Raw genomic sequence first — 15,054 nt, forward strand, 5'->3', positions numbered from 1 at the left:
ATCTGGAGAGAAATCAATTGCAACATCCTCAAACGTCAAGATTCCCTGTCATGAAGGAAAACAGATTATGAGGGGCTCAGGTACAAATTTCTTTACTTAGAAAAAGAATACAAGAGTTCGTCACAAAACATGATGTGTTCTGGATTAGCATTATTTGAAAAACATACTCCAAAATATAGTCTATAAATCTATAAATAAAAATCTGTGTGCCTGAAATATTAAGCCATGTAGGACAAAATTAAACTGTAGATGTACAGGCTGAAATGGGGTATGTGAATGGGAGCCAAATTAGCATCATGTGCAGTTCCAGACTTCACCAATTAAGGGCTTCTATTCTCAAGGCAAATTGTTTCATTAGGATCCACAATTTGAAGAGACAAGAGCTGTAAAGATGAAACCATGCATGCATTCACAGCTGTTAAATGAAAATGAGTGAAAAGTAAGATTGTAGACAGGGGCAGAATTGCTATATCCAAGAATGAAGCACAAATCCTACTGTAAATTATTCCAATGACATTACTGGGAAAGACCATGGAAGGCCTGACACCTGTGTGAGGCAAGCTCAAAAGAGGCGGGCTTCTAGCTGAATAAATAGTAGGAACACTGTGGGAAGATTTATAAAGAACAAGTTAGATGGTAGATTGTGTAGCTGATCCACGGCTTGAATCAGCTGATATCCTAAGCTGACTCGCCCCTGAAGCTACAAAGATCCACCACTGCTTCAAGAACACAAGATAATTTGAGAAATAAATTACAGTAAGTTACTCATCAAAATTACTAGGGAAACATTAAAAGCACCAACAAAAATGTTGATTAAACAACTCTGTGAACAGTAAGCATGTCATACAGATGATTTTATAGATTAGAGTTACTATAACAAACAGTACCTTGCCCTTCATCAAATTTTCTACATGACTCATCATTGGGCAGGTAGAAAGAAAAGGGCAAACCACTTAATATGTACCCTGATTGACAGTGTAGTTATATTACTCATTGTACATTTCCTTATTGTCTTTCTCTTATTATAATTCTTTAACATATTCACTGTCATTTCACTACATCTTAATTATTTTCTTTTATTGTTTAACTGGGATTTAACTTTTGCATGTTTCTGTAGTACACAGTTTTCTTCCATTGTACCAGTCTTTGTAATTACCTCTCATTGCTTAGCTTGTTTTTGGCCTCCTTCTAACATTCTTCTCTGTCATTACACTTGTAGATTTCCATAGTTTGTCTGATGTTTATACACTGCTGGTACTATAATACAGCATAGTTTTACTCAATGCATATTATATCCTTATTTCATCATTAGTTGGTTTAATACTGAGTTCTATTCTCAGCTAAATTATATTGGCTTCTAATATAATAGCAGTAAATATAATAAGACATGATCTAATAATTTTTATTAATTCACAGTATCAGAAACTACAATTTTCCTTGCAAGTGTTCATTGTAAAGAGTCGCTTGTCTGGCTCAAAGTCCTTGGGTTCTAAAACATTATGGATGCTCAGCACTAACGGTGGCTCTTCTTGTCTATTCTGTTGTTGCTATGTGTTGTATCGCTCCTGCTTTAAAGGGATACATAGGTATTTTTACATTGGATATATTCAGCATTTGCAGTTGTTTTATGACTTATTAAACCACACTTACATTATCTAGAAAAAAAACCATGTCATGGAGTAAGTGTTTTTTGAAAGAGATTTGGAAAACTTCTTTAGTGAATCTTTGTGTGGTTTGGATATCAGGGTTAATGTGCTCTTACAAAAGGAATTTGTTACTATTCCTTCTATTTCAGTTGGTTGAACAATTTGAAGACCATAATGTCTGCTTTAAATATCAAAGAATTATGTCCTAAATCATCTGACCCTGGAATTTGTTCTTTTTTTTCCATTGGGAGATGATTTTAATGACTGCCTTTCTTTCAATAGTGTTCATAAGTCTACTTAAGTTGTTTATATGATCTTGATTGAGCAATTTTTAAAGGTATAATTGAAAAAAAATAATTAATTTTAGATTATTTTATTTAGTGAAGTACAAGTTCTGAGCTCCTCATTATTATTGGCTACTGTCCAACTTTTCATTTCTTATTCTTCTTAATTTGGATATTCTCTTTGAATTTTAGGTAATTGGATGAAGGTTTTTCTATCTTGTTGATTTTCTTAAGTATGCCTTTGAAAAAATCCAACCTCCACAACTTCATGATAAAATTATTAGAAAGAATATTGATAGTGACATACCTAATATAATAAATAACATTTGCAGAAAGCCTCTAGAAACATCAAATTAAATAGAGAGAATCATAAAGATATTCCAATAATGATAGGAAAAAGGCAAGGCTGTCAAGTTTTTTACACCTAGGCATTACAATACTTGAAATGTTAGCTAAAGCAAAAGAAAACTGAAGGAGATCAAAGAAACACAAATTGGAAAAGGAGAAAAAATGTTAAATTATTTGCAAAACAAAATCTGCCAAGAAGTACTATCCACAGCTGATAAACACCATCAGCGATATGACTGAACCATAGATTAACTATAAAAAGTCAGTAGACCTTTTAAATATTGATTCCAAATGAACTGAGAAAGAATTCGGTGGAAAACAACATTTATAATAGCCACAAAACTCCAATAACCTGGAGTACCCTAACCAGGCATGTGAAAGACATGTATGACCACAATTTCAATATGTTGAAGAAAGAAGTGAAAGAAGATATCAGATGATGGAAAGGTCTCTCGTGCTCATGGATCAGTAGAATTAACAAAGTAAAATATAAAATCTGAGCAAAAGAAATGTACAGATTCTACTTAGTACCCATCAAAATGCCAACACATTTCTTTACATATGATTTAAATACAATGAAAAGATATGATTGAATACAATGTGAAAAATGAAAAAAAATCCAGAATATCTAAAAAAATTCTGAGCAATAAAAAGGAAGATATCATGGTATCAGATTTCAAACAGTACTTCAAATAGATAGTAATCAAAACTACACAGTATTTGTAAAAATAAAGACATGTTAGTGAGCAGAATTGAATCAAAGACACAAGCACATAGCTGCACACATATAAACACCTGATTTTTGATAAATAAACAATAAATTTGCTATGAAGAAAAGAAAACATCTTCATCAAATAGGAGTTAGATTGTCTGGCTGGAGAAATTATTGTCATTCTGCTTTATGCAATACAGAAAGATTCTACCAGACACATCCAGCTAAAATGAAGCAAAAACTGCAGTGTTTGAAAATGGTAATGTCTTGCTTTATATGGATTTATTGATCAAAATAGAATTTGTGCTACATTTCAAAAAACCTCATTGATCACATAGAAGTGGAGCTGGTATCTATCACAACCTGAGTCTTTGGTGTACCAAAATTGTCTACATACTACTGAGAAGAAACACAAACATCAATCTCAAATGCAAACCGTTTGATCTACATTGGTGTCCTGCCCATAAAATATGTTAGTATAATTGTAGCACAAAGCTTGTGAAGGTAATAATCCAAAATCTGATGTGATTTAAGGCTAACTCAATGAGATGAAACCAATAACTCACACTGCTTTGGTGACAAAGAACAAGAAAGTAGACAGCCCAGGGAACGGAGGTAAAATTAAACAATACTTTTTGTTCTAAAAACCAAGATATAAATTGCTCCTAAATGACATACAGCAGATAAATAGAAATATACATAGATCAATCAGAGGATATTCCTCCTGAACAGGTAGAGAGAAAAAATAGAGAAGCTCACAGCTAGACAATATGCAAAGATTGAGAGACCTTGAAATAATGCTGAATGGGAGGTCTCCATCAAATACCTTGCCTCAGGGTTCACAGAACCGTGTACAAGAAGAGGAAGATACCCACATGTCCTTCCCCACACACAAACATACAAAACCCTCTACCTCTACTGGATTGAAGCACGTATTTATGAAAAGAAATTGAGGCAGCATACACAGGCCACACACAGTTCAAATAAGAACTGGACACATTCCCAGATCTTTAGCCTAAAAACAATCTCTGACTAATAATCCCACATAAACGAAAATTTGGTTCTCTTCAAAGAATTGTTCCTGGGATAAGAAACTACTCTCAAAGGTAGGTTTCATGCTGAGTCTCAATAAACTCAACAGCATCTTAGAAGTTCCTTGAGTCATAATGTAATCTCAGAAATTTATGTTCTTTCATTTTCTTATAATTTAATTTATTTATAAATTTTATTACATTTTCCCCTACGTGTAATATATATTACAGTTTCAGTTTGGTGTTTTAGGAATTCATGACCTTAAAAAATAGTGGATATCTGCATCTATGTCTCTTTTTTTAAAAAAAAAATATTTATTTATATATTTATCTATTTATTTATTTATTATGTATACAATATTTTCTCTGTATGCCTGCAGGCCAGAAGAGGGCAACAAAACCCATTACAGATGGTTGTGCACCACCATGTGGTTGCTGGGAATTGAAATCAGGACCTTTGGAAGAGCAGGCAATGCTCTTAAACTTTAAACCAAATCTCTAGCCTTTTATCTGTCTCTTGTAACTTTTTTGGGGCTATTTTTCATCTGATTGTTTGTTTTTCCTATTATTCTGCATATTAGTTTTGTTTTATCTTATTATATCATGTTATATTTTGTTTCATTTTTCTCCCTTAATAATGTTTGTTTTATATTGAGCATCAGAATGGGGGAGGATCTGGATAGAATAAGGTGGAAAGATTAATTGGGAGTAGTTGAAAAAGAGAAAACCATAATCATGAAATTATATGAGGAAATATCTATTTTCTATAGAAGGAAAATTTAAAAATAATAAGCCTCTAAATACATACATACATATATATATATATATATTTCTGAAACATTAAATTAAAAAAAAAACATGTTCACAGGGAAATGTGGAAGATCCCATGCAAGAGAGCCTCTGATGCAAGGGAACAAATAAAAATAATTATGGAAAAGTTCAGTTTCTGCATAAAGTTTGATATTTTATGTTCATCAGCTGGCAATATTTCAAAATAATTATTGCTGATAATGTAAATTCAATGCATCCTGGCTGCAGAATGAAACACTATATGCAATACCAAGAACACAAAATCTAAACTAGTGATCTCTGAATGAAGTCAACATTGAGATATGGAGATAAACCAGGGTAAACATGATTTGAAACATAGTCACACCATTATTGTACTGATAGTTATTGTCCAAGAAAGAAGGCATGGAAACTGTAGTGTGAATGAAACAGCATCAGGTTTATGCTGAGTATAAGCTATGTGTATCTGCTGCTTTCTAGATTCTCAAGTGAATTCTATATATTTCTTTTACTTTCCAAGAAATATGACATTTCTAATTCTACTATCTCATTACTGAAAGAGTTATGCTAGGCAGCACATTCCAGGTGACTGTATATGAATTTTAATAAGTCAGTAACCAAACAGAGTGCTCAGATGCAAGCCATGCCATACAAATCCATGTCCTCTTTTTGTATGAGGATATGAGTTGGTCTATGGAGAAAATGGAAATCAGCCAGTTACAATATTTATCTATCACAATGGAATTCCCAGTGATGAACATCATCAGTTCACTGAGGTTATATATCCTGAAAATAAATGAGCAGGCAAGGACAAAATGGAGGTAAATCCACACTGAATAAACAATATATATCTAAATACTCAATAATAGCACTCTTAAGAAGTACAGGCAAACAAATAACAGCTGAAATAAACTCTGTAAGCTAGGCTACAAGAAACAGAGAAGTAAAGATTGCAACATAAATATATAAACTTTGAAGAAGAAGTTGAGCATAGTTTCTGAGCAGAGACATACTTACTGTAGAATCAGCCATCTCTTCTGTCTCAGGGACATCAATATGCCGCTTTAGCTCCTGGATTCTCTTGAGGAATTTGCTAAATAAAAAAAAAGTAATATCAAACACCTTTCACCTGCTGCAAGCACACTCATCAATGTAGAACCTCAGAAATCAAGTGAGTATTCACTCATTGTGTGGTATCACAGATACTCATGAAAACAGGAGCCATCCAAATGATGAGTTTCTCCCTTGCTGAGTTCAAGTTTCTGCACAAAAGTGAAGTTATACAGTCAGAGCTTGTACTGTACTGCCATGTTGCACTCAACAGAGACAAAGCAGAAATGGAGAAAGGAAAGCTGAACTCAACTGTACATCAGAATCCTATAAAGTTAATCATGAACTTCACTGTGTTTCTGCTGGCCAGGTTCACAAAGATGGGGTTGCTACTTAGATTAATGAATGGAAGCTGTGGAATGGAATGAAGCACAACTGAAAGCAATTTCAGGTCAACATGCAGTTATTCATGACTGAAATTCTGAGGGAACTACAATATTTTTGGATTCTCTTAGTTGAAGCAGTAGAATTCAAAATGCATCAACACTAGACATTGTTCATTAAGCATGAAGCATATTATCACAGTATGTTATGATATATTCTTTTGGACTCATATATATTGATATGCATAAAAATATATTGACAAAATAAACTTAGCTAAAACATTGTATTCTACAAGATGAATCTCCAAGGTTTTTTAATTAGCATTAGAAAGTGAACTGGATATAAATAAAACATAAAGAGCTGTAATCATACTTGACAGGAACAACCATGATAAACAAGGAATCATGAACGAATAACAGTCACACCTACAAAGACAATGGTGATGTAAAAAAAAAAAAAACAAAAAAAAACAAAACTCTTCACCAACTCCAAATCTGACAGAGGGCTGATCTCCAAAATAAAGAACTTAAGAAACTAGACTTAAAAATAACAACAGATTATCTAATTAAAAATAGGGAACATCATAAAGCAAAGAAAACCAGCTCACAAATCACAATCCCAGAGAGCTTAGACAACAATGAGGACCCTAACAGAGATATACATAGATCGAATCTACATGGGAAGTAGAAAAAGAGAAGATCTCCTGAGTAAATTGTGAGCATTGGAACCTGGGGAAATGTTGAATGGGAGAGGAGAGGCAGGATGGAGAGCAGAGAAAAATGTAGGGCTCAATAATAATCAATAAAAAATAGGGAACAGATCAAACAGAGAATTCTCAACAGAAGAATTTTAAATGGCCAAGATGCACTTAAACTACTACTCACCATCCTTAATTATTAGGGAAACAAAAATCAAAATCCTCTCAGATTATATTTTAACAAGTGAGAATGGATAAGATCAACGCCATGAATGACAGCTTATGCTGGAGAAGGTATGGAACAAGGGGAACACCTCCCCGGGGATTATGGTAGTGACAATTTGTGCAGCACATCTCTAAATAAATATAACAATTTCTTGGGATATTTGGAAACAGTCTATTTTAAGACCCAACAATACAATACCACTCTTGGACATTTACACATAGAAAGTTCAATCACACACAAAGCCACTAGTTCCACTGTGTTCATAGGAGTTCTATTTGTAATTGTAAGAAACTGAAAACAACCTAGATGATACTCTAAATAAGAATGGATAAGGAAAATTTGGCCATCTCTAACAAGCAATTCAATGCATTATGAAGCCAGAATAGAAACAGATGAAAATTCAACCGTAGAATAGCCACATGCCTGTGAACATGGGGGTGAATTAGATGAGATTAAAAGGAAACTGAATAACGTGGAAGAAAAAGAAATGAGTTTCCTAACATGTGGTGGAAGATATATGACTTGGAAAAGATTGGGCCAACCATGTGGTATGTAGTTTCCCAGTATATAAAGCCAAAATTCAGAAGTAAAAGGAGGAATTTATTATCTCCTAATCAAAGAAAAGGAACAAAATTTCAGAAAACTCGAATAAAATTGTTCTTTCATTTACTAACACAAGAGAAAAGAGAGTACATATTTGAAAGAGTATATATTGTGCAATTGCACTATTGTATTCAATATTATTTTTATTGATTTTTATTGAGTTCTACGTTTTTCTCTGCTCCCCTCCCTGCCTCTCCCCTGCCCTCTTCAGCCCTCCTCCAAGGTCTCTGTTATATTATTCTATGAACACAGTTACTTTTCACAAAAGACTCTTTGAAATTCAGGAGATAGCCATGGAACCAATGTTTCATAACATGAGCACGTTAGAAACCTTGTGTGAGTTCTCACATGTATAATGACATGGTGAATAGACAAGATTATTGCAATGAAGTTTCTGTTGCCAGGAGAATTGATTTGCTTTTAAATATCTATACACAGTACACAAATACTTTTTGTTTTCTTTTGCTGAAATAGTTAGCTAGCTAATTAACTATCAACTGAATGGTTGGGATCCAGAGTATCTGGAAGAGTATATGTATTTATTAACTTATATCTGGAGCAGTAGATTTGAGAAGAGGGATATGGAGAGCTGGTAATTAGAAGGAGATCTTCCAAATATATACAAGGACACCACAAGATCATTTAGAGAATCAAATAACCTGAGTTCATTGTGGCTGCAACAGACTGAACAGACAGCCCAGGGTCATCCATAAATCTGTCCTAGACCCTTTGCATAGATGTTAGAGATGTGTTTCTTGGTCATCTTGAGGTACTTTTATAAGAGAAAACAGTAGTTGTCTCTGACTCTAATTCTAGCTTTGGGGACCCTACCTCCCATAATTGGTCACCCTGCCCAGCCTCAACACCCATAGGGAGATTCTTAGTCTTACTGCAAGCTGGAATGCCATATTTTTCTATACCCAACGGAGACCTGTCATTTTCCAAACACACACACACAGACGCGCGCGCGCACACACACACACACACACACACATATATATATATATATATATATTTGCTGCGGGAGATCCTTCCCCTCCTTCAGCCAATAGTCTTTAAGCCTTTAAGATACCAGTCTACTGGGCATGGTTTCTTATACTTTGAAAAGCAGCATATACCAGTTGCTCTCTTACTTACTAATGGCTCCCTTTCAGGCAGCTAGACTGTTTCCTGGTTGCCCTGAGAGGATTGTTGTTTTGGATGGTGATCTGTCAGTTTCCCACCCTACGTAAATAACCCTTTTTATTATCCCTAATTCTTAACTGGTGTGGGATTGTTTTGCCAATTTATCTGGCGCTCATCATTTGGGTTGGGAAGCCAAGCTCTGCTGCGTGCTGTCAGCCTGGCTCAGCATGAACCGTTCCTCAGCAAGCAGTTTAATATAGAATCTTGCACAGCGGCTTTTCTAAAGATCAGCTGCAGTTCCCTTTACAAGTCTCGGATTAGCTACAAGTATCCATGCAGCCTACTGTTTGCCTCCCACAAGTGTGCATTGTAGACATTTCTGTGAGACACGAGCTTCCCTGTCTGAACCAGTTGTTCTGTGGCTTTCTAACGATTTGTTTGCAATTGCCTATTCCATTGTTCTAGACATTCAAGGAGCACACAGTCTGTGATTTATCTTTTAGCATTCTGCTCTGAAATCAGATTTTAGACTGGCCACAGTTGAATTCAGATGCACCACTATGTGTATCTTACTAGGTAAGATTTAATATTCTAAAAATAGAACATAAGTTGCTAATTTAAAAGGACAATGTCAGACAATCTAACTATCCAAGGTGTCCATGTGCTAGGTTTTAGAAGACTTATAAGATGATGTCCCTTCTACATCACTATTTTGTTTCTGGGGATTAGTCTTCTACTCAATATTTTTTTCTTTAAAATATGGTTGACAATAGGGCTAAGAATGAGGCATTTTTAGAAATGGTAGTCTTTTAAGACTGAAACCACACTTCTCAGGAAAGAGGTTGGAAATCTGAAGAAGGTTACAGCCAATTTAACTAACAAAACTCTGTCAACTGAGATGCTTTTGGAAATGGTACAGACTGATAGTAATTTATTTAAAGAAGATTCAGCACTCTAGAGAAGGAAACAGATGATTTGGCACATAAAACCCAATCAATGACAGTGAGTGCTGAAGCGTTATTTGAGAGAATTCGCACTGTTGAAAGTCTTAATCGGACTCTGTCAAAGGGGAATGACAGATTGATTGATAGGATGTCTCTCCAGGAAGGTAATATGCATGCTATGAAGACCATGTACAAGGATGAAACATTATCTCTACTGGACACACTTCATACCTTGGAATCCTCAATGAGGGCATTAGAGCAGAACACTGGACATTCATTACAAAACATTACAAAAGGCAGTGGTAAATAGATTTGAAAACAATGAAAAAATTATCAAATTTGATGACCAGGAACAAAGGGTAAAAATGCCAAATTTAACTTTGTCTGTATGTAAAAATCTCAAGAATAGCTTCCTCAGAAAAGGCTGATTCAGTAATCACACATTTATTAGAAGTTAGGCCATCATTGGCATTCCTGCACAAATAAAAACAGACAATGGTCCAGCATATGTATCCAAGAAAAAAAAAATGTGTTTTGATTGTTATAATATAAAGCACATTACAGGTATACAAAATAATCCTACAGGTCAGACAATTATAGAAAGTTCAAATCGCACTATAAAGGATATGCTGACCAAACAGAAATGGATGAAAAATACTCCCAGAAGTAGATTGCATAATGCTTTATAAACCTTAAATTTTCTTAACACTGAGGAGAAAGAGACAACAGCAGCAGAGAGACATTGGAAAATAGAAAAATCTTCTGAATTGCATCAACCAGTATATTTCAAGTATGTGTTGACCTCACAATGGAAACCAGGAGATGTACTATGTTGGGGAAGGGGTTTTGCTCTTGTTTCCACAGAAGAAGAAAAATTTTGGATACTAACAAAATTAATAAAGATTCACTTTGAAAAAAAGAAATCTCCTGAAAAAGAGTAATAATACCACATCCACAATGTTGGCAATCATACATGTGGTAAATAAAGATAATAAGGGTTAGGCAGTGTTTTGCTCTTATCTTTGCAGAAAAATACACATCATCAAAAATTCAAGAGACCCTGGATATTTGAATGCTGACAGAAGAAAAAAATAGCTATCCACTAAGGAGGATCTAGAAAAAGAATATGGTTTATGAATTCAGGTACTATTTGCACATATTTACACACACACACACACACACACACACACACACACACACACACACACATATATATATATATATATATATATGCCTGGTTTTGGAGTTGGACAATGTCTCTGTAATTCTCTAAATCCAAGCTTATTGTTAAAGAGAACATTCAGAGCTTCTGTCTCATATCAGGAGCCATCTTGTATGGTACAGAAGAAAGACTTTAAAAAAATTTTACTTTCTCCATGCCTTTTTTGTTTAGATCATATTCTTCATTGAATGTATATTTATATGAATGATGTTTAAGTTTTTCCTGATGGACATAGATTTTCCTACAGATCCTTTTCCTGCAGAAATCTTTGAAATTTCTAGGAAGAAGATGGTGCCCCACAGCAACCACTCCATCTAGTTGAAATGACATCGTGATGCAGACAGCGCTAATATAAGACTTCATTTTTGTGTACCATCTCATGACATTCAGGCCAAAACTCCAAATGAGAACTTTTAAGAAAAAAATATCTATCAACTACTCGAAAATTTGTTTGCACCTTTACTAGACAGTAATTTTGAAACTTATCCATCACTTTAATTTTGCAGGATCCCTTTAAGAGAACATTGCCCACATGACAGAAGGAAGCAGTTCTGTAAGATGATGATACCCCTGTCCCCCCAAAAGATGTTTGTCTACAGGGGTTTTGAACATTGTTTATGGGTTGTTGATTATTACTTGTATTAGATCGATGTTTGGTGTGAAAACTATGTTTAAAAAAGGGGGGGCAGGATAGTATTAGTGGGAAATATAGTGAATACATGTTAACTATTATAAATGGATAGTTTACATTGGTATAGTTTTGTATATTGATACAAGATCAAATCATATCTGTTACATTTGTTTACATTTGTACACTTATGCAAAGTTATTTTGTCAGATTGTATATATGTATGTTTTTACCTCAGTTTAGGACATTTTGCATATTGATACAACTTTCAGGGTATATTTTCATAATATCATAGGTCAATAGTTGTCCATGTTTGTTGTACATACAGTTAGATCAATTAAGCTCTTTAGATACATATAGATTGTATTCTTTCTAGATAGATATTCTTCAACTACTTCAAGGATCTGTGTAACATGGCATTTAAATAACTTAGGATTCTGTTGACATGAGACCTGACTGCTTCTGACACTACCAATCTATTCCTAAGAGAATGTTGAGCACTGAAGACACTCCACATGGAGCTTTTTTTCTATTGGGAACTCACCAAGGCCAGCTGGCCTGGGTCTGGAAAAGCCTGGGATAAAACAGGACTCTCTGAACATAGCGGACAGTGAGGACTACTGAGAACTCAAGAACGATGGCAATGGGTTTCTGATCCTACTGCACGCACTGACTTTGGGGGAGCCTAGGCAGTTTGGATGATCAACTTACTAGATCTGGATGGAGGTGGGGGTTCCTTGGACTTCCCACAGGGCAGGGAACCCTGAATGCTTTTCGGACTGAGGGGGGGCTTAATTCGGCAAGGGGGAAGGAAATGGGAGGTGGTGGCAGGGAAGAGACAGAAATCTTTAATAAATAAATAAATTTAAAAAAAACAAAAAAACCTGGCCTTTGGACAAGGAACTGACAATGCCTCAACTGCTGACAAGTTACATGGTATCCGGAAAAGAATAAGCATGACTATCAAATCTTGACAAGACGGAGTAAAATGGTTTTGAAATTTTTTTCTGCCTCTGAAAATAGTCTGTCAATTACACTAGGCCTTAGCCAGAGTTGGTTGCTTCAACGTTGCAGAATGAGACTTTGGGTAATTACTAGGTATCTAATTGTTTCATATGTTGCTCACTTTTGAAGCTACTTAATTGTACTTTCTGCCAGCCCAAGTAATACTATCTTCCTTTTCAGGTCTTCAGTGGGGTTGAAAATTAGATAGTCATAGTTACTGTACTCTTATGAACTAACCAAGCCATTTCCTATACAAGACTTAAACTCCATATGATAGAATGTTTATTAAAACATTTAACATATGCTCCTTGCTCAATATTGTTAATTATGATTGTAATTCTAATCTTATCCTAGATATCTGTTCCTAGTGTTTATTATTTTGTATTGGTTTGGAACTCTCCAACTTAAACAAAATGGGAAGGTCTGTAGGAGCCTCTTTCACATCTTAAGCCAATGGCCTTTAAGATACCAGTCCACTGGGGCATGGTCTCTCATACTTTAAAAAGCAGTAGGAACGTAGTTTGTTTTGCAGATATATATATATATATATATATATATATATATATAGAGAGAGAGAGAGAGAGAGAGAGAGAGAGTTATATATACAGAGAGTTATATTTATCTTTATATATATAATTATTCTTTAACAATAATATATTAATTATTAAAACTTGTTACAAACACATATTGCAATGCTAAAGAAAAAATGTGAATCTTGGTAACCAGAGAAAACATCATTTGGAATGATGCAAAGGATCTGGAGAACATGGCTAAATATAATCATTACTTTTCTAGTTATTTATTAAAACTAATTAATGCAGTGGACAAGTTTCTTTTAGAGATAAGTTTGTAAAAGTTTCAAATAATGAGAGTCTCTACATTTTTATGTTTTCTAATTTTTTTAGGACATAATTTTCTGGGGGTTTCTGCAAACAGCAGGGCTGGCAGAATAACAGTCCACATGAGGCAAGAAGGAAATCCTAAACAACAGGATTCAGAAGCTCGGGTTGGTTCAAACTTCTGGTATTATACTCTGAGTTGTCTCAAGAATCAAGATCCAGTGATCACAGCATTCAGGATATTTTTCACCACATTGGGTTCTATAGTTATGTTCCGACACCCAACAAAAATAAACATGTCTTACAAATTGATTGCAAATATTTGTTGCAGGAGGCAGAAAATCACATCCAAGATTATGTCATGGAACAAAATGTACTTGGATTAAAAGGTCCTCTCCATTTTTCTTCCTAGATATTTTCTCACAGTTCCCCAAGCCATTCATGGGTATGTATTATTTTAACTGTATTTTGACACGTTGGATATTGACTATGTCCAGTGTTGCTTCTGGGAGTTTAGTATGACCTGGTCACAGATAGCACAAGGACAGTACATGTGGGCAATTATCCACCGCCAGCCCCAGCCATCAGAGTAGCAAAGAGAGTATGCATATTTTCATTGAATTGACAACCCTGTATTGAGCATTTCTGGTTTCCCAGTGCTACCTTTGAGCACTGAGCCTTTGAGCTCATTACAAATTACATTTTGTATCTCCAGTTTCCTCCCTCCAACTCTCCTATAAACCACACATTCCTGTTCTGCTTCAAGTTTTTGTCCTTTTTCATGCATTGTTATTTTATACATAAATTTGTATATACATATATTCCTAAATACAATGGGTGCAATCCATACCATGGTACAATTCTATGTTTTCAAGGCTGTCCATTGGTTACTGGACAATCACCATTTGTGCTCTTCTCTAGGGAAGGCCACTTCTCCCACTCCCTGCTTTTCTAAATGACTATAGAGTTCTTTGATGCTGTTACCTTACAGCTTTCCTTTACAGTTTAGCATGCCCATTGGTACGATCCAACAACCTCACATCGACTTAAACCACAATTATACAAAGTTTAAAATAATCTATGTAGACTGTCATTTGCTGTCCTACCAGATCCAAAACATTAGCGGGGAGACTTCTTACTTGAATGCTTGGCCTTAGCATAGGATTGTTTCCAATTAGGTCCAATAACTTAAATTAACCCATATTTTTTGTCTACATTTTGCCACAAATTGCACAAGCTGCTTCCTTCCTGTTTTCTGGCAACTCACCTGCATGCCTCAATTCCTCCTCCTTGTTATTCTCTCTGCAAGGAATTTCTGCCCCTGCCTGGTGCCTAGACATTGTCCAATCATCAGCCTATTTCATCAATCAAAGTAACCCAGTTTTAGACAGTGTAGACATATTCCACGACAAATCTACTTCTATTTTATGCCATGTTTTCATTGTTGCTGTGATCCACGGAAGAGCTCACATTTATAATACCCTGCCATTAGAAAACAGACTATCAGGACAAAAAATGGAA

At 35.0% G+C, this 15,054-nt stretch overlaps 1 protein-coding gene across 1 annotated transcript in view; it reads right to left on the reverse strand.

Moving 5' to 3' along the window:
* Nucleotides 1–15,054, reverse strand: part of LOC142847896 (immunoglobulin lambda-1 light chain-like) — a 270,740-nt gene that overhangs the window by 225,744 nt on the left and 29,942 nt on the right. The gene's annotated exons all lie outside the window — the stretch shown is intronic.

The sequence above is a fragment of the Microtus pennsylvanicus genome, chromosome 1, assembly GCF_037038515.1.
Source record: "Microtus pennsylvanicus isolate mMicPen1 chromosome 1, mMicPen1.hap1, whole genome shotgun sequence".
NCBI classification, from domain to species: Eukaryota; Metazoa; Chordata; class Mammalia; order Rodentia; family Cricetidae; genus Microtus; species Microtus pennsylvanicus.